Source organism: Odontesthes bonariensis, chromosome 10 (genome assembly GCF_027942865.1).
Source record: "Odontesthes bonariensis isolate fOdoBon6 chromosome 10, fOdoBon6.hap1, whole genome shotgun sequence".
Taxonomy (NCBI): domain Eukaryota; kingdom Metazoa; phylum Chordata; class Actinopteri; order Atheriniformes; family Atherinopsidae; genus Odontesthes; species Odontesthes bonariensis.
In genome coordinates, this window is record NC_134515.1 from 10,742,057 (window position 1) to 10,761,768 (window position 19,712).

Consider the following 19,712-nt stretch of genomic DNA (forward strand, 5'->3'; position numbering starts at 1 on the left):
GAAAAATCCAGCATCTCTTTATCTCTAGAGTTAAAAAGTATATCAACGATACTCTCTAAAGCTTGCGGGTGTTACATCTAGTGAAAATGTACAACAAGTTGTGTTATTTATAGGGCTGGGCGAGTTAACTCGTTATTATCGCGTTAACTCGTTAATTCTTTAACGCCGATAAATATTTTATCGCGCATTAACGTTTTTTTTTTTTAAATTTAAAGAAAAATATTATTGTAACAGGCTTTCATTTTGTAAAAGTCTGCTGCTGTCTGCTGTGGAACCGGAAAAGAAAGTAATCGGCGGATCCACCAAACTTGGAGAAGGGTACGGAACTTTTACTCGGCCATTTTCATTTTAAAGCTCTTCCAGACGGCGGAGTCGACAGAACCAAAGTCATCTGTAAACACTGCCAAGTTGAATTGTCTTCTCAGCGTAGTAGTTCCAGTCTAAAATATCACTTAAAGGCAAAACACACAACTGATAGCAGCAAGTCATTCAAGGAAACAGACAGTGGAGCGAGGCTTCTACATAAAAACTACAGAAAGATGCTGATGTTAAAAGTGTGTTTGCACAACAAATGTTATGGCACTTTCATTTATATGGCAGCACATTTAAAATAAAACTAAATGCTAAAGGCTATACACTACTTTTGGATTCATTTTTGGATTTCGCGTACAAATGCGATTAATCGTGATTAATCAGGGAAATCATGTGATTAATTAGATTAAAGATTTTAATCGTTGCCCAGCCCTCGTTATTTAGAAATATTGTTTGTATTGTGGCAAGTAGATGATAAGGTTAAAGCTGTCAAATCTTTATGTAAAGGACTTGGGTTCAGCTAATTCAGTCCTGGCTGCATCACCAGTATTAAATTCTAAGAGTGCATCCTGAAAAATACTTTCTCAGCTCAACTTTGTGGAAATGACTTTGATGATGACTGTGTTTGTGTCAATATCAATTCCACATTACTACAATAATCAGGTGCACAGAAATTTGCAGGCAAACAGAAAATATTTTTAAACTGAAAGTCTCATCAACATACGCACTGGAGGCTGTAAATAATCCAGAATGTTTGTTTCTGTAATTTTGGTCCGACTCGCTGATTTTCTGAAGTTAAAACTAGGCAGCTGGGTGGGTAATCCTTGTGAAAAGTACAGGGTGACGGTTGTGGTGATTTGTGTCCTCACATGCAGCCGCTCACGAACATGTCTGGGAAATTTCAAGGCCGCACTTCAGATTTGAAAACCGCTTTAGTTTTATCGCTAATCCTATCTCTTTTACTGCATCTCTGCATGCAGCGCAAAGTTATGAAAGCAGCGTCGACTCTTCACAAGAAATCAAACTGAAAAAGTTACCAAAACATCAAACTGTTTTTATGAATAAACAAGTCATTTGTTTGAAATATAATCTATCATTTTAAAACTGTTTTCAAATGTAAGAACTGGTCATCTGGCTTTAGTATTAGGATTATCTGACCTCTTGCACTTTAAAGGGATAGTTCGCCTCTTTTGACATGAAGCTGTATGACATCCCATATTAGAAATATTATTTATGAACATTTACTTACCCCCTGCTGCGTCCTGTGAGCCGAGTTCCAGCCTCGTTTTGGCGCGATTGTGAGGTCTGACTTTTTCTGGAGAGATGATTTTGTGATGCAAATGTATTACTCTTTTGAACGCATATTGTTTTGAGAAGCAAGACGCTTTACTTTTTAAGCTCCAGCCAACTAGCCGGACTACCTTCGTTAACGGCAAAACGAGGCTGGAACTCTGCTCACAGGACGCAGCAGGGGGTAAGAAAATGTTCATAAATGATATTGCTAATATGGGATGTCATACAGCTTCATGTCAAAAGAGGCGAACTATCCCTTTAAGAGCTTTAAAAGGGAAAACATCCCCCTGGTTTAAGACATTGTAAACGCACAAGCACTGAACTTAAACCCAGCAGCCTGCAAGAGGTCAAAAACCAGCAGATCGCGATGCAAATCAGGTGAAAATAAACCTCGTAAAAGTGAAGCAGTCGAATGAGGTCATTTAGGACGAGCAAGCTGAAACGCAGAGACCCGGGAGTATCACTCCATCTCCGTGTCCAACACCTCTGTAAATTACATAGTAATGCAGATTGCAATTATCTTGCTCTTCTTTCCTCCCGCTGGCAATGTTCCCGTGTCATAAAGAAAACCACAGCGTTGTTGACGATTTCCGAGAGTGAAGAATGCATCTAACAGTTTCAGAAAAGCACCAAAGCTTTTGTTGGACCACTTTACAGCAAGCAAAGAGCTTCTTTTTTCTTTTCTTTCAAACCACTCAAATATTTAGTCTTACTGCAGCAACAGAACACTTTTGTTGCTTTCCTCCTCCTGTTGCAGAACTGTCAAGCAGTGCGATTTATCTCCTGCCCTCCAGCCAGGCTGTAGCTAATAGTGACAATGATGTCAATGAGGGTCAAGGCTTCGTGTTAACTCCCTTACTGAAGGTCAACGGCGTCACAAACAATTAGACGGATCCTAAAACACAGACAGCACACTGGAAAAAAATCAAAGTCTTACCAAGTATATTTGTCTCATATATAGTCCAAATATCTCATTACACTTAATACAAGACACAACTGCCTAACAAGTCCTATTTCAGCCAGATATAGGGACTTGTTTGAAGACAATACATCTCGAATATCTTGTTAAATCAAATCAAATCAAATCAAATTTATTTGTATAGCACATTTCATGTACAAACAGTTCAAAGTGCTTTACATAAAATAAAAGCATTGCAGCAGGGAGTGCAAGAAGCATTAAAAATACATAAAATAATATAAAGAGAAACAAATAAAATCATTTAAATGAATTTAAAATCAGGCAACAGTCTAGATAAGTTAAAAGATATTTCATGCACAGACACATGAGAAAAGAAACGTTTTTAACCTGGATTTAAAAATGTCTACATTTGGTGAAAGTTTAATCTCCACTGGCAGTTTGTTCCACTTATTTGCAGCATAACAGCTAAATGCTGCTTCTCCATGTTTAGTCTGGACTCTGGACTGGACCAGCTGACCTGAGTCCTTGGATCTAGGAGCTCTGCTGGGTTTATATTCTCTGAACATATCACAGATGTATTTTGGGCCTAAACCGTTCTGGGATTTGTAAACCATCAGCAGGCTTTTAAAATCTATTCTGTGACTGACTGGAAGCCAGTGTAAAGATTTTAAAACTGCTGTGATGTGTTCAGATCTCTTAGTCCGGGTTAAAACTCCAGCAGCAGCGTTCTGGATGAGCTGCAGATGTTTAATGCTCTTTTTGGGAAGTCCAGTTAAAAGAGCATTACAGTGATGGAGTCTACTGGAGATGAATGCATGGATGAGTTTCTCCTGGTCTTTTTGGGAGAGGAAACCTTTAATTCTGCTGATGTTTCTGAGGTGGTAAAAAGCTGCCTTGGTGACAGCTTTGATGTGGCTGCTGAAAGTCAGATCTGAGTCTATCAACACTCCGAGGTTACCAACTTGGTCAGTGATTGTAAGGTCCCGAGTCTCAAGATATTTACCAACGCTGACCCTCTTCTCTTTGCTCCCAAACAGAATGATCTCAGTTTTGTCTTCATTTAATTGTAGAAAATTCTCTCTCATCCAGGTGTTTACTTCCTCCAGACACTGACACAGTACGTCTGCTGGGCTGCAGTCGTCCGGTGACAGAGACACATAAAGTTGTGTATCGTCTGCATAACTGTGATAATTGATGTTAAAATTCTGCAATATCTGACCCAAAGGGAGCATATACAAGTTAAACAGAAGAGGTCCAAGAATTGACCCCTGGGGGACTCCACGAGTCATGGCCACTCGCTCAGATACATAGCTCCCGATGAAGAAAACAAATTGTTATGAGTCACATATCAACAAGCTTTTTTTTTCATTTGAAGAGGTTTTTAAGCTAATTTCAAGATCACTTTTATCTCAAAAGTCCTGAATATCACATTTTATTTCAAGAAATCTTGACAAGCCGATTTTCACTAGTTCCATTGGCAGATTTTTTTGCTTATTTCAAGCAAAAACGTCTTGTATTTGTTGTTTTTCTTACTTATTTTTGGAGGGGCATTTTTTCCAGTGCACATAATGTGTAACAAAGGCAGTACTGGAGAGGTGCTAAAAAAGATTAAATCAGAGCTTTTTTTTCCTCTAAATGTATAGAATTCATGTGGTTTTAGAAGTTTTATACAGTTTCTAGCCAACAGGCGTTTACGATCCTTTGTTATATTTTGTAATAAGACGCTGGAGAATGTTTGGACTCCCATGGAATAATACTGACTCTGCTTGTCATCCATCACCCAGATCCCGTTGGGAGAACTTTTAAAACCACCTGACAGGTGCTGTCATGCAAATCTAGGTGAATTCGCTCTAACAATGGCCACCCTGAGGGTCACTGTCAACACGGGGATTTTCTTCCACCCTTCAACAGCCGTGCCGTAGTTACAAAACTGCCAGTCATGTTTCTGAGGATCTGGATGACACAACCGGGGTGCGTCTTACATTTGAATGGGAATGTGAATTGGTGACTTACTGTAGGGGCCCCAGCAGAAGCATTTATGATGGCTGCCGTCATGTAGACCAAGAAACAGGATTAGGAAACCAGAGATCTCTCACCAGCGATCCAATGCCATTTATAAGTGAGCTAAATGCAGAAATTGCTCTTATTCTTCACCTAAATAAAAGAGCAATGCATCACAACTTCCCCTATACCTTTATGCCCTAAGGTATGTATTTTAGGCATTTATCCAGATGACTGTTCTTTATCTTGGAAGGAAAGAAAAATGGTCGACCTTTGTTTATAACAGGCCAAACGCTGTGTTGCATTATGCTGGTAGCCTGGGAATTCCCATGCTGCTTTGCGCACGATTTCATTCTCACTGCAAAGTCAGCCTGGAAACCACCGCCCTTATATTTGCCTTAGTTTAGGAACCAATCACAGAACGGGGGGGGGGCAGCAAGACGAAGACGACGTCTATGCGCTACACCGAAGCTTGTAGAGTGTTAATCTAACATGACAGCGGACACAACGTTACCGTTCAATGCAGCCTTAGAAAGTGTTTTAAGTAGCTTAGAGCGCAAGTTTACTTTTATTTTACTTTTTTTCTTCTTCTTCCTAGTCAAATTTCTGTCGTCATCTGGTATAAGTGATACAATTGGCTATGAATCGCGCGCAAAGCAGCATGGGAAGAACCAGACGCCATTTGATAGACATTCGTAGCGCCCAATAAACGGCTCTAGGCATTCGTAAACCACGCCTCAAATACGAGAAAATGCAGTTCCCAGACCACCATCTCATAGAGATTGTGGACGCGTCAGCCAGGCTATTATGCTGGAAGAATGTTGGTTGCCTCTCTTTTACCCACTGGTTAAATAACTTAACATCGTGTTTGGCTCTTGAGAAACTGACCTATATTGTTAGAAAAGAGGGCTTCTGAATTTGATGATATTTGGAGGATATTTCTGGAACTGTTGAGGGAGGGAGAATGAGATAATGAAAATGATTTAATTTGTTGTTGGGAGTGCAAACTGTAACCTACATTTTGAATACTTTTTAAAATGTATTTTTATTATTATTATTATTATTATTATTATTATTATTATTATTATTATTATTATTATTCATATATGTGTTTATTTACTTATTTATTTTTATTATTTTCATTATTTCATATTCATTGCACGGTAATTTGCTGTCTAATTACTGCGGTTTATTGTATCTTTTTTAATCATTTAATTATTATTTTCTTCACTGCCATATGTTTTGGATGTTTAAATTGTTGGATGTTGTTCTATTAACATGAAAAACCAATGAATATATGTTTAAATAAAAAAAAGTAAAAAAAAAAGAAATGCTTTAAAAGTCCTTTTGTGACTCGATTTTCAAAAATTGCCGTGCAAGTTATTCTCTCTTAGCAAGACCAAGATGTGCATTGCATCACCTGTGTCCTAATCCAAGTGCAGGTAACAAATAAAACTCTGACTTTCAGGTATAAAAAAACATTGCATAATCTTGCAGGTGGCCCAAACTCTGCAGACAACCTTCAAGTGAAAGGATGAAAGATTCACCAGTAAAATTACTGTGTAATCTTTCATTTTTTCAAACACGTATTTCACTGTGTTTTGTTGAATTCGGGGAGCACTGCTGGTATCTCGGGACTGATTAGTAGGACGAGCGTGCCAATATGCTAAACTAAAATGATAGAAAAAAATGAGCATTAACAGCTAATCACCAGCATTGTTGATAGTTACTTAGCATTTGCCCCAAAGCGTGGAAAGGATGAGCAAATCAAGAGGAAAATCAATTCTGTGAGGAAATTTGAAGGCATCACTGAGGAAAAGGACATCTTCAGAAAGGCACACAACTCGTGCACGATGTAATGTTGCTCTGTATCTGCTAGTTGTGGAATTAAAAAATACATCCAGTTAAAAAGACAAGCACAAAGGGCTCGATCTTGTGTGGGTTTGTGTGCTAATTTCTTTTCTCCTCTGTCAAAACCTGGCAGAGAGAGAACCATTGCTGCCCCCCTGTAGGTAAACGATATCTTTGTTCTCAATCATTACTCTGTTTTCCCTTGAGCCATGTGGGCAGGGCGCATATCCAGACCATATCATCCCTTCATTTCTCTTTGCTTTACTTTAGCCTATGAGTCTGCAAACAGGCTGGTATCAACAGGAAGAAGGTAAGAGGAAGGGGCTCGTTATCTCTGTGGCCATTATACTGTTAGTCCGCCGCTATCTTAATAGATGTTTCTCTGCATGTGCACGTTCTTGAAAACCGTCCGCCTGTTTGTCTCTTCAAAAAACCAAACCCAGACCCAGAGCCAGCTCCAGTTTTATCTCCATGGCAGCAGACAATCACCTGATACGGTTGGCAGAACCGGGTCTGCGGGGACCGGAAGAGAAGCCACTGACCCACATATGACAGGAGTGCAACCGGTGAGGATCACAACAGATTAAATGTTCAGCATTTTATAACGAATCATCGAGAAAGTACAGCCCATCATCATTTAGCCGTGGTGAGCTCACTGTGATTCTAGCTGCAGGTGCTACAGCGCCAAGCAAAGGATCCGATCCATTCTCATATTACCCCAACATGGAGCCATAAATCTGGCCACAGCTCTTTCCTCCCTCTTTATTACCAGAGAGAGATTTACAGCTATGAACATACTGCCTCCCCCTTCCCTCTGCCCTCTTCTTTTCTTTTCACAGCTTTTGAATCATCGTTTCTCATTTGAATTTTTCTGACCTGCATTTCCCATTTTCTCCCTCCACATTGCAGGGTCATCTGGGGTCAAGCATTCGCCACCTCTTCGCTGTAAGCGAGCGACAAACACGGTGCACGTGTTTTAATGAAGCCCCGCGAGGATTTACGGGTCGACAGACTGGTTGCAAATGAAGGCAGCAAGAGATGCAAAGCTGAAAAATCAATATTTTCCATTAAATAGAGAATTTCCCCTTGTTTTTTGTTGTCTTCTGGACTCTCGAGTCTAAATTTAGATGATCTTTCTTTGTATTATTTATCTTGTGTTCATCAAAGGATTATAGCTCTAAACATCTTTGGACACATCATTTTTTTAAACTACGCTGTGTTTTCTTTCGATTTGTTATATTTATTTTGCTTTGACCACACGGAGATGGCACCAGATCCCTTTGTACGCAACAGAAAAGAGGAGTAATGGCTGAAAAAATGGAAAACCATCACCAGGACCTGTCTCATGGAGCTTTTTCTGATAATGAATTAATTTCCCAATGTATACAGCAAACACATATCTGTACAGGTGAAGGTTTCTGAGATGGGACACAGTGTAGTTTTCTACTGATGAGACATCATAAGTAGCTACTGAACAGAGTCAGTTAGCTTGTATACATAAAATATAGCAATGAAACACTTGAATACACGGCATTTAGTGTTAATACATATACATCATAACTAGGGCTGGGCAACGATTAAAATTTTTAATCTAATTAATCACATGATTTCCCTGTTTAATCGCGATTAATCGCATTTGTACGCAAAATCCAAAAATTAATTCAAAAGTAGAGTATAGCCTTTAACATTTAGTTTTATTTTAAATGTGCTGCCATATGAATGAAAGTGCCATAACATTTGTAGTGCAAACACACTTTTAACATCAGCATCTTTCTGTAGTTTTTATGTAGAAGCCTCGCTCCACTGTCTGTTTCCTTGAATGACTTGCTGCTATCAGTTGTGTGTTTTGCCTTTAAGTGATATTTTAGACTGGAACTACTACGCTGAGAAGACAATTCAACTTGGCAGTGTTTACAGATGACTTTGGTTCTGTCGACTCCGCCGTCTGGAAGAACTTTAAAATGAAAATGGCCGAGTAAAAGTTCTGTACCCTTCTCCATGTTTGGTGGATCCGCCGATTACTTTATTTTACGGTTCCACAGAAGACAGCAACAGATTTTACAAAATAAAAGCCTGTGAGCAACAGACTTTTACAATAATAAAATAAATGATAAAACAGGAGTGGTCTGTGGCGTAGTGGGTTGAATAGGCGCCCCATGTACAAGAGGCTATAGTCCTCGCTGCAGCTGTCCCCGGTTTGAATACCACATCGGACGACCCTGTGCTGCGTGTCGTTCCCCCTCTCTCTGCCCCCTGCTTCCTGTCTCTCTGAACTTTCCTATCCATTAAAGGCACAAAAGCCCCCAAAAATAATAAAAATAAAATAATGAAAAAAATAAAAAACTAAGTTAATGCATGATAAAATATAATCAGCGTTAAATAATTAGCAAGTTAACGCGATAATAACGAGTTAACTCGCCCAGCCCTAATCATAACATATGAATAGGTAAGCTTTAGAGCTGCTGGAAGTTTAATTTTGCTCCTCATCGACAGAGCAAGACCGAGAGTATGTGGCAGAGAATTTTTACCAATGAACTAAGCATTTACTTTAGACCGTTCTGGTTTCCACTGTTGCCTAAAGTACAAGGAATAGCACCTCCCGATGCTTTAAAACAGCAGCAAGCCACCAGCTGCTGTTCCTCTGTTGGAGGAGTGAATCTGAGCTGCACACAGGACAGTGAAACCAAAAGTAAGTCAAATGGAGGAAGCTCAAGTCTCACAAAATCGGTAATGTGGCACCTTCCTACAGGGCCATGCTGAGGCGAGGGTATTTCTATTTGCACTTTACAATGTAATTAAGGTGACAGAATCAGTGATGGTTTATTTTTCGGACTCGTTACTTTGTTCTTATGATCGTTGCTCTCCCTTCTTATTCGTTCAGTAGCTCACAGCTCATGCCGCCGTCTCTCCCTGTCATTGAAACAAGTAGAAAACAATTAGTTTGAATCTTGTTTTTAAACTGATTAGCTGCCGTCTTCGCAGCACAACCTCAAGTTAACAAATAGATACTTTCAATCAGAAACGTTCAGAGCTGAAAATATAAAAATATCTGCAGAATATCTCCCTTGTACTTTGTTTAGCCCCGGGTCCTGTGCTTTTCCCAGTCTTTGTGCTATTTTATGCATCCAAGCTAGTAGCAATGCAATGCTTTAAAAATGAATAAATAAATGTTTTAACGCTTAGATGGGTGCGTTGGGTGCAGGCTATCAACGGAAGTGAGTAAAAGAAGGGGCCACGTGTGCCCATTTATATACCATCGAACAACATCCATCCATAGTATGTCTGCATCCACACTGGGACTTCCAATGAGTCAATAAGCTTGTGTAATCAGTGCATAAAGCCCCCAGGCGATGTGTGCTGCTGTTAATGGCTCCTAAACCTAAATTAAATGCTCATAAAAGAGAAGGAAAATGTCTATAAACATACATGAACCACCGAGTCTCTTTGTCTGTGTTTTATTAGCCACTAGAGCCTCAGCACAACCTCTGAGGCCCTTTCAGACCCTTTATCCAACACATACGCAGTACACGTTCCGTTTGAGGTAATACCACATGACATTCCCCTAAATGCCTTCCAGGCAGTCCCCCCCTCTTTGCAGCTTTTCAGCATTTTTTATTGGCAGCGACGGGGAGAGGCCACGGTCACCGTGGTAACCACATGCTCAGCTGGATGCAGGAGCTCATCTGGCTGCGTATGGGCATCCACGCCATGCCCGCGAGGAGCCTGGCCCAGATCTCAGTTGACATTTGGCAGCCTTTGGTGTCTGCTGCGTCTGAGTTAATGTACGGTAGATGAAGGAGGAGGGGCCGGCGACTCTGATCCGGTTCATTTCTTTCATGACTTGAGTCCAATGACAACACTTGGATGCTCATGGGTCATGGTTTTCATGCTCTGACACAGTTTTTAATGTTTGTTTGTGTGTTTTTTTCCCCACAATATCTCAAGCTGTGCGACCTGATTCACTGCTGGGATGAGCTGTCAGGGTAACACATTTGTTTGCCTTTTAATACAAAAAAAAGGAGGGAAGGAAAAGTCTCATCTTTATCAGAATTTGTAAGAAAAGGGAATTTTGTGTGTGTTTTCATCTTGTGTTTTCCTCCTCCTGCACGAGCTCATATGAGTCACTGACTCTGCACTGTCACCAGAAATGAGAGCAAGAGAAAACGGGGAAGACGGACAGCGATTAACACGATTATGCAGATGCATGACTGTTGGTAAAGCCCCACGAATCACTGTTCTCACTGATGAACTAGACAGATAAGTAACTCAATCAATTAATACCTCACAGCAGCTGCAGGAAATTTGCAATAAATCACTACAAAGGCTTTGCTTTAAGTACAAGTTTTGTCAATTTATATGACGGCTGAATATTTTTAAAAAAAGAGTCAAATTACCCTCATTGTCTCTTGTGGGAAATGTGTTTAATTCTTAAATGTCACTCATAAGTCACTTAGTTTTGATTTAACTTTTGATTTGATTAACTTAACTTAAAAAGATCATTTTTAAGTAGGGCTGGGCGAGTTAACTCGTTATTAACTCTTTAATTATTTAACGCCTATAAATATTTTATCGCAGGTTTTATTCATTTATTTAAAAAAAAATAAAAAAAATTAGGGGGGGGCTTTTGTGCCTTTAATGGATAGGAAAGTTCAGAGAGACAGGAAGCAGGGGGCAGAGAGAGGGGGAAAAACACACAGCCCAGGGCCAGCTGCAGTGAGGACTATAGCCTCTTGTACATGGGGCGCCTGCTCAACCCACTACGCTACGGACCACCCCTGTTTTATTATTTATTTTATTATTGTAAAAGTCTGTTGCTCACAGGCTTTTATTTTGTAAAAGTCTGTTGCTGTCTGCTGCGGAACCGGAAAAGAAAGTAATCGGCGGATCCACCAAACATGGAGAAGGGTACGGAACTTTTACTCGGCCATTTTCATTTTAAAGTTCTTCCAGACGGCGGAGTCGACAGAACCAAAGTCATCTGTAAACACTGCCAAGTTGAATTGTCTTCTCAGCGTAGTAGTTCCAGTCTAAAATATCACTTAAAGGCAAAACACACAACTGATAGCAGCAAGTCATTCAAGCAAACAGACAGTGGAGCGAGGCTTCTACATAAAAACTACAGAAAGATGCTGATGTTAAAAGTGTGTTTGCACAACAAATGTTATGGCACTTTCATTCATATGGCAGCAGATTTAAAATGAAACTAAATGCTAAAAGCTATACACTACTTTTGGATTCATTTTTGGATTTTGCGTACAAATGCGATTAATCGTGATTAATCAGGGAAATCATGTGATTAATTAGATTAAAACTTTTAATCGTTGCCCAGCCCTGTTTTTAAGCATGATTATCTGTTGATTAATCACATATGTAGCATGTGTCGACAGCTTTATGATGACTCCTTTGATGCCCCACGAGAAGCTCAGCAATAATACGTTTAATGATGTAGCTAAGATTTCATCAGGGCGATCAAATGCTACAAAGTACGTCGTAAGCAGGAGGTCGAAACACAAACGTACGCTGTTGTGTTTTTAGGTGCTGCCTCAGGCTCTACGGGAGAAACAAAAAGCTGAAAAGTTGTTCGGTTAGATGGAGAATGACAAAAGGCAGATTTTGCTCTGTAAGCTGCTTTATTTTTGTGAGGTCAGTTTTAAATGTCATTTCAGTCTGATGTGGGGGGAAAAAACAGCATTTCAGAGGATTTTTTTAACTTCCCAAAAATATACTGAAATGACTAAGACAGCCAAGGAAGAAGAAATGAGTCAAACACAGGCAGAGGACAGTTGGTACGTTTCCATAGCTCAGCCAGACCATTTAATTGGACTACTGTCCTTCTCCCTGCAGACAAGCACGGGAGTGGAATAGATTTTTTTGGCCAAAGTATGTCCAACTCTACTGTAATAGAGAGCGATATGTTTCAGTTTGACCTATTACGCCACAAACTGAAAGTACACCCAACATTCAGGGCCAGCTCAGTCACTTCCACTGCTGTCCAGTGCTTATAGATGACTTTAGGACGTACACAAATTCAGGATTAATGATGTTAGCTGTGAGATTTTAGAATGATACACCAGTAATGAGAAGGGAGAACAGCTTCAGCCTGTATGTTTTAAGCTGCATACTAGTAGGTCTAATAGGTCTGTGTATGTTCACATCTGTCACAGCTGTCCTGATATCATTATCAAACACGGTTTAAAATAAGGATTCAGTGACAGGGAAGATAACTGAATGTTACAGGTTCATGAAGAGAGGTCACAAGCTTCCCAGTTTGAGTGTAAGGGAAAGATTTCACGTTTTACAGGTTAGTGTTTATCGGTTAAAGTTTCAGTTCATCATATCGATATGATGAACCTTGTACAGCTAAAGGTTTCTGTGGATATTTGATACGTGCTCCCAGAATGAAACGGTGATGCGATAACAATCACAGGGAAATGTATGAAAACTAAGCACTTATTGACACAAAGGCCAAGATAGGAGGTTTATCCCCACTGCAGCCAGCGTGCATGTAGCCTGTTGACAGGTGCCAGGTCATTTATTTTTACTAATGAAATGCATTCTATTCTTTATGGTTATTCTCTATTGTTACCAGCTTCTTCTTCTTCTTCTTCTGTGTACCAGCTTCCTCCATCAGGCCAATTTGCCAATCGAAGCATAGTAGGCTGTATGAACCACTACACATTGATGGATTGCCGTCATCGTGGTCATGGACATAAGGAAATTCTCACAGAGGAGAGTCAGAGAAGCAACCAGGAGAACTGAGAATGAAGTGGAGGGAGGTGAGACATTTGTTTTCTCTATTGTGTCGACACCCACTTCTACCTATAGGCCACTGTAATGTCTTACACCAAATACACAACGTTTGCCTTTAGGCTTAGGTGTCTGGTGCCATGTCAGATGAAAAACACGAGACAATATCCTATTCTGCCTATCATAGCTTATTTACTAAACTACCTTAGGCATTATAAAATATAAAATGGGTAAAATGTAGGTAGGCTAGTTTAAAAGGCTACTCAATCAGGGGAATAACTTATCAGACCCTATCAGGTACTCTTAATTTAAGATTTTGACTTTTTATTTTGCAATATTCCCTCTTGTAGAAGTAGTTGTTGACTATGCTACAGTACGATTAAAACATGTTCAGTACCTGGACTGAAATATTGTTCATTATTCAGTATCTGTTGAAAGTTCTAACATATTGTGTTTTTAGTAATATTGCTTCTTGTAAAAAGCTTACTTGATTATGTTTGATGAGCTACAGAAGGAGGAATTGAAAAGCTAAATGGTTGAACTCAAAAGTGTTTTTAATTGCTTATTTGCTTAGATAGCCTGTAGCTCTGTTAAACCTGTAGAGGTTCATGAAAAATTTGAATAAATGTTCTTATACATCCAGTACAGGCTCATTTTCTGTATACAGTAAGGCAGTGTTGGGGGGTGGGTTTCTGGCTGGGGGGCCTAGGCCCCCGTGCAGCTGTATTCCCAGCAACGTCCCTGGTTTGAGTGCCACCATTTATAGGTAGGAAAAATTGGTCTCCAAACCCGTCAGTCTGACGTTTTCTGACAGACTGAGACGTTTATCCACACACTTACTGGATCCTGAGATGTAATTGAGAGGCATCAATCTTTAAATATCATTTTTATTGTTCTACCATATAACCATGAATCAGGTGCTTTGGCTTCAACAAACACACTCCTTTTCTAACCCGTTTAAAAGTGAGAGCTTCATATGGAGTGATGATATTCAAATGCTTACACGTGTGGTAGGTCAAAAATAGATATAAGCCAGAGAACTATAGAGCTGTTCTTGTCTCAGCTTTTATTCAAATCATTTTAGACATGAGAGGCGGGCTGAGGAAAGCAGGCCAGAGTTAGCTGCAGACAGTCAGTGTCGGCTCCAGAGTCAGCCAGCGCAGAGAAAGCGATAGCCGGCCTGTGTGCGGAGATAACGAGGAGACGGAGGCGCAGCCCCAATCGCACATTAAAGGGATTTTTGGAGGCTGAGTGGAGGTTGGTTCTCCCCAGAGTCCCCCCCCACCCACCCTCAGTCAAACACACATCAGAAATCACACACTTCTTCCCTGTCTTTCACACTCTCTCACACACGCAGCGTCCGCCTCCCTCCTGCTCATCTCTGATTCTCACAAGACAAAACAAGTCCTTGGATCTTGTGACACCGTTATCTTTGTCTGTTTTTCTTACTGTCTGGATCTTTTAACTGCCTATCATCCCTATCCTGTTGTCTTCTCATCCTCCCTCATACAGGCATCCGTTCAGTTTTCTTCGACCTTTTATCTGTTTTGATTTGACTACACGGCAGCGTGAGAGCTTCCACTTTCACGTGCCATCCATGCAGCAGAGATGGGGACTCGAGTCACTGTGACTTGGACTCGAGACGACTTGTGACTTGACTTAACAAAAAATAAAAGACTTGAGACTCGACTTGGACTTGAAAGTTAAAGACTCGGCACTTGACTTGAGACACGATGACTTGAATGACTTGAGTGTTAAGCATCTAGCATAACTTCGAACTTTGTTCGTCATTTGAAGATCCATTCTGAGCAGTAAGTGCTGTCAAATTAGCTAATATTATCCTGTTAGCCTAGTCGGTAGTTAGCTAACGTTAGCTTGATATGATACGGGGTGGGGGTGGGGGACAGTTACTTATATCTTGTCTTTTCACTTTATTAAGATCAGATTCTGCAGGTAAAATTGCAACACAGTAATAAAGTGACTTTGACTTGCCTAAGAAAAAATGACTTGGGACTTATTTGAGACTTGCACATGTGGGACTTGGTCCCATCTCTGCCATGCAGTAACTGAGCAGTGGCAGTAAAGATCTGCCTTCCTAAGCACCCTCTGAGGTGGAGCTCTTCTGTTTGTGTTTCAGCGGGCAGGCAGGCAGCCTGATGCCCCACCTTTTCTTTTCCCCAGCTGCTGTTTCCTCTGGTGGGGTTTCCTCCAGGTCTTTCAGAGATCAGTGTTATCAGACAGGATGTAGCAGAGAATGGCATCCTGTCCCATATACCCAGCGCAACATAATGGTGCCAATGTTAAAAGACAAAGTCAGACTGTTTATTAAATATTCAGCACAAACAGCCAAGAGCTTGGTACAACACAATATCAATTTTTAATCGAGGCCCTCAAGAGGCGTCCTTTACTATTTCTTTATTTGTGTGTGTGTGTGTGTGGCTTTATGTGTTAATTAGGGCTGGGCAACGATTACAATTTTTAATCTAATTAATCACATGATTTCCCTGATTAATCATGATTAATCGCATTTGTACGCAAAATCCAAAAATGAATTCAAAAGTAGTGTATAGCTTTTAGCATTTAGTTTTATTTTAAATGTGCTGCCATATGAATGAAAGTGCCATAACATTTGTTGTGCAAACACACTTTTAACATCAGCATCTTTATGTAGTTTTTATGTAGAAGCCTCGCTCCACTGTCTGTTTCCTTGAATGACTTGCTGTTATCAGTTGTGTGTTTTGCCTTTAAAGCGATACAATGTAACTTCTCAAAAAGCCCACTCTGGAGCTCCCCCTACAGGCTTGGAGGTAATGTACGGTTACACTGTCGTGAATACAACACCCTTTCACTTTCACTTTTCACGTTTGTTGACGAACCGGCGAGGAGTTAGAAGGTGCTCAGCTCCCGGGCCGCTACCGGGCCGCTCCAGCAAAGTTACATAGCGCAGTTTTTCCAACTCAGACCCCCGAAGGGCATAGGAGACAGGCCAATCGTAATATTAAAACTCATTCTAGCCACACAAATTTTTTCAAGCTGTTATTTTAAGGTAGAAATGTTTCATAGTATTGCTTTAAGTGATATTTCAGACTGGAACTACTACGCTGAGAAGACAATTCAACTTGGCAGTGTTTACAGATGACTTTGGTTCTGTCGACTCCGCCGTCTGGAAGAACTTTAAAATGAAAATGGCCGAGTAAAAGTTCCGTACCCTTCTCCATGTTTGGTGGATCCGTCGATTACTTTCTTTTCCGGTTCCGCAGCAGACTTTTACAAAATAAAAGCCTGTGAGCAACAGACTTTTACAAAATAAAACAAATAATAAAACAGGGGTGGTCCGTGGCGTAGTGGGTTGAGCAGGCGCCTCATGTACAAGAGGCTATAGTCCTTGCAGCAGCTGGTTCGAGTCCCGCATCGGACAGCCCTGTGCTGCGTGTTGTTCCCCCTCTCGCTGCCCCCTGCTTCCTGTCTCTCTGAACTTTGCTAACCATTAAAGGCACAAAAGCCCCCCAAAAATATGTTTTTTTCAAAATAAAATATTGAATAAAATATTTATCGGCGTTAAATAATTAACGAGTTAACGCGATAATAACGAGTTAACTCGCCCAGCCCTGGTGTTAATACTTGAATAATTACATCATACATTCCAGCAAGTTAAAATCAATACTTCTGCTGACATGTGTATAGACTATGAAGTAATGTGATTTATTGATTATGAGGAATAATATTGTATGAGACCTGCAATTTAGTTCAATAAAAGGTGGTCCAAATGACCTTCTGTATCGTTCTGTGTCGAGGCAGAGCTGAAGAAGCCTCTGACTGAACTCACTCTTGTCGGTGTAGATTCTCATTCATCCAGGTCTTGGTAATGCTAGGAGCCTGGATTTTTTCTCCGAACATGACATTCCAGTGCACTTCAAACCCCAAAAACACCCTCAGACAGAGACTGGTTCACCCGAAGGACAAAAAAAGCCCAAACAAAAACGAGTGGGTCGTGTATGCAGAGCAGAGAGAACAAACAACAGCCTCACAGGCACATGGTACAACACAGGAGTCAGCTCTTTGGGTCAAGACTCAGCAGTTCATCTTAAGGAGAAGTAATGTCTTTTTTTCTGGCTGATTCAGCCCTTTTACTGTCCAGAGCATTCTGAACAGAGAAGACAGATGAGGGGAGTCAAAGAAGCCATCTATCAGTGGGGTTACATGGCACTGAAAGGATCGGATTATTGGCTAAATTTCAATGAGAATGAGTTATTAAGTTCATGTAGACACCTTAATCTGACAAGAAATTGGATCGGATCGAGTTAAGACCCCGAGATAACTGGGTTGAAAGTCACACTAAACCTGCTTGTAGACGGTGAAGCACGTGGTGAATTAGACTTTGCGTTCTGCGCATGCTCGAAATTTTTTCCCGGGGTCATGAACCCCGGGAAAAGTCAAAAGGAGACGATATTCCTGTTGTTGTCGCCGTCAGAAAGAAACAAACAACGCGATGGAGAATGCTCCGTTGGGCATCGAGTTTGTGCAACAAGCAGCTCATCACAGACCAAATGTAGAGGGACGTAGCTTCATCTTGCTCTGCGTTCTCCATCTTTCTCGAATGCCTGAGTTTGTTGTTGTTGTTGGTGGTGAGGAGGTCAACAGGAAGTGGCTCTATTAGCAATAGTAGAAATGGGTACAGCGCCACCTATCATACCGGGGTATGACACGCTTTGTGCTTCTGATCCGATTCATTCACCGCCATATATCCAAGGATAATTACCCTCGCTCAACTCATTCTTATTGTAATTAAGCCAATTATTCGATCCTTTCAATGCCATGTAACCTCACTGATTGAGTGTTAAACTGGATGAAGAAGAAGAAGAAGTGGTCTCAGGTATCACCTTCACAGCCAGGGCTGGACTGACAGTCTGGCATACCTTTTCCCGGTGGGCCGACGCCCCTCTAGGGCCGGTGATGTTTTTTATTTATTTATTTATTTATTGGCCGTGACGGTAATTGCAACACAAAATGCGGCCATTGGTAGACTTTCTCGAAGGACAATGGGCTAATCCAATGAAATCTCTCAGCACCTCTTTGGCCCGCCCCTCCCCTCACCGTTGACACAGGTCATCAATCCTACCATTTGGGCTGAACGGACTAGGAGAGAACAGTCAAAAACGAAGCTGCGAGATAAAAGGCTAAAAAGCCTACAAGCAGCAAAATGTGTGAAGCTTACTGACATGTTTGCAAGTGCTTTCACCACGACCACAGCACCGGGTGCAGGGCCATCAAGTGCAGGGCCAGGGCCGTCAACATCCTCAGCACTGCAGCCCCCAGTGCACGAGTGTAGAACAGTGTAGGCCAAATACAGAGGAAGAAGCTATCGTGGTGGATTCAGAGGTGGAGGAGGAGGAGACAGACGTGACCCAGGGACAGATTGAGGAGGTCAGAATAGCCAGCCCGGTAAGAAGTAGGCTAATGTTAGGCGTAATGTTAGCAGAATGACGACATGTTTTTATAATGGGAGGACTGAGGGCTCTCCGTGTGCGTGGAGACTTAAATTAGGTATTTATAGATAAACGACTGGTAGGCTACATCTTCACTACATCAGTATGGGGGGAATTGATCATGCTGAAATTATTACTTATTTTATCCAGTCAGGCTGAAACACGAATAAAAAGCCTAGCCTGTTTTTTGCACAACCTTGTTGGTTAGGAGGTGGTCACCGACTGTGGTGTGTGTGTGTCTGTCTGTCTGTCTGTCTGTCTGCGCGTTTCTGTCACAGAGATCATTTAGATTTACTTTATTTGAAGGTGTCAAGTGACATGCGCCTGTCATTAGCATTGCAGTACTTAAACCATCATTAATGTAGGCAAGGCTATTCGTATCTAGTGCCATTCCATTTTGTAGGCTTATGTAAAGTTGACTGGTGTGCAGATATTGCAAATACCCAGTGACATCAGTCATAGATATCAAGTGTGTCATTAATGTTTATGAAACTCTCATGTAGACACCAAAGTGTTCAGTGTTATTTTAGCTTGTAATAACTATATTGTTTTGCAGGTGTTACAGGTTACAGTTGCCCATGTAATATTAGTGAATCATTGCTTTGCTGAAATGGATTGGTAGGTAACCGGAGAAATACGAAATTAATATTCCTGCCTCGGTCATTTTCGGTCATTTTCAACCCACCGCTACATCAAACACAGACTGAGGAGTTGTCTTTCTGCCAGCAAACTGGAAGCCTTTATGTTGATGGCCACCGAGAAAGATGTTCTTGTGTCCCTTGATACTGACACAGTGAATGACAGAGTGGCAGAGAAGAGCGATTTAATGAAAAAACTGCTTTTGTAAGGTGAGGAGATTTATGTAAATGAATACGTTTGTGTTAGGATTTAATTGCATTTTTCACAGAAAGTGATGAGATTACTTGTGTGATCATACAAATATTCATGGTGGGCCGCCATGGCCAAAAAATGCCCGGGCCATGTTTTGGTCCCAGTCCAGCCCTGTTCACAGCCCTTACAACGCAGCATTATCTCTCCTCCCCGAGCCGTTTAGCACCTTAGATCCTGTGATAAAAACACGCTCTCTCAGCAGGTAAACAACT

The 19,712-nt window shown here is 41.0% G+C and overlaps 1 long non-coding RNA gene across 1 annotated transcript; it reads left to right on the top strand.

The window, feature by feature from the left end:
* Window positions 1-6,595: 6,595 nt before the first annotated feature.
* On the top strand, window positions 6,596-7,935 carry LOC142390194 (uncharacterized). The gene is made up of 3 exons (XR_012770434.1): window positions 6,596-6,686; window positions 6,820-6,942; window positions 7,286-7,935. It is a non-coding gene; the product is annotated as an uncharacterized LOC142390194 (long non-coding RNA).
* The last annotated feature ends 11,777 nt before the right edge of the window (window positions 7,936-19,712 follow it).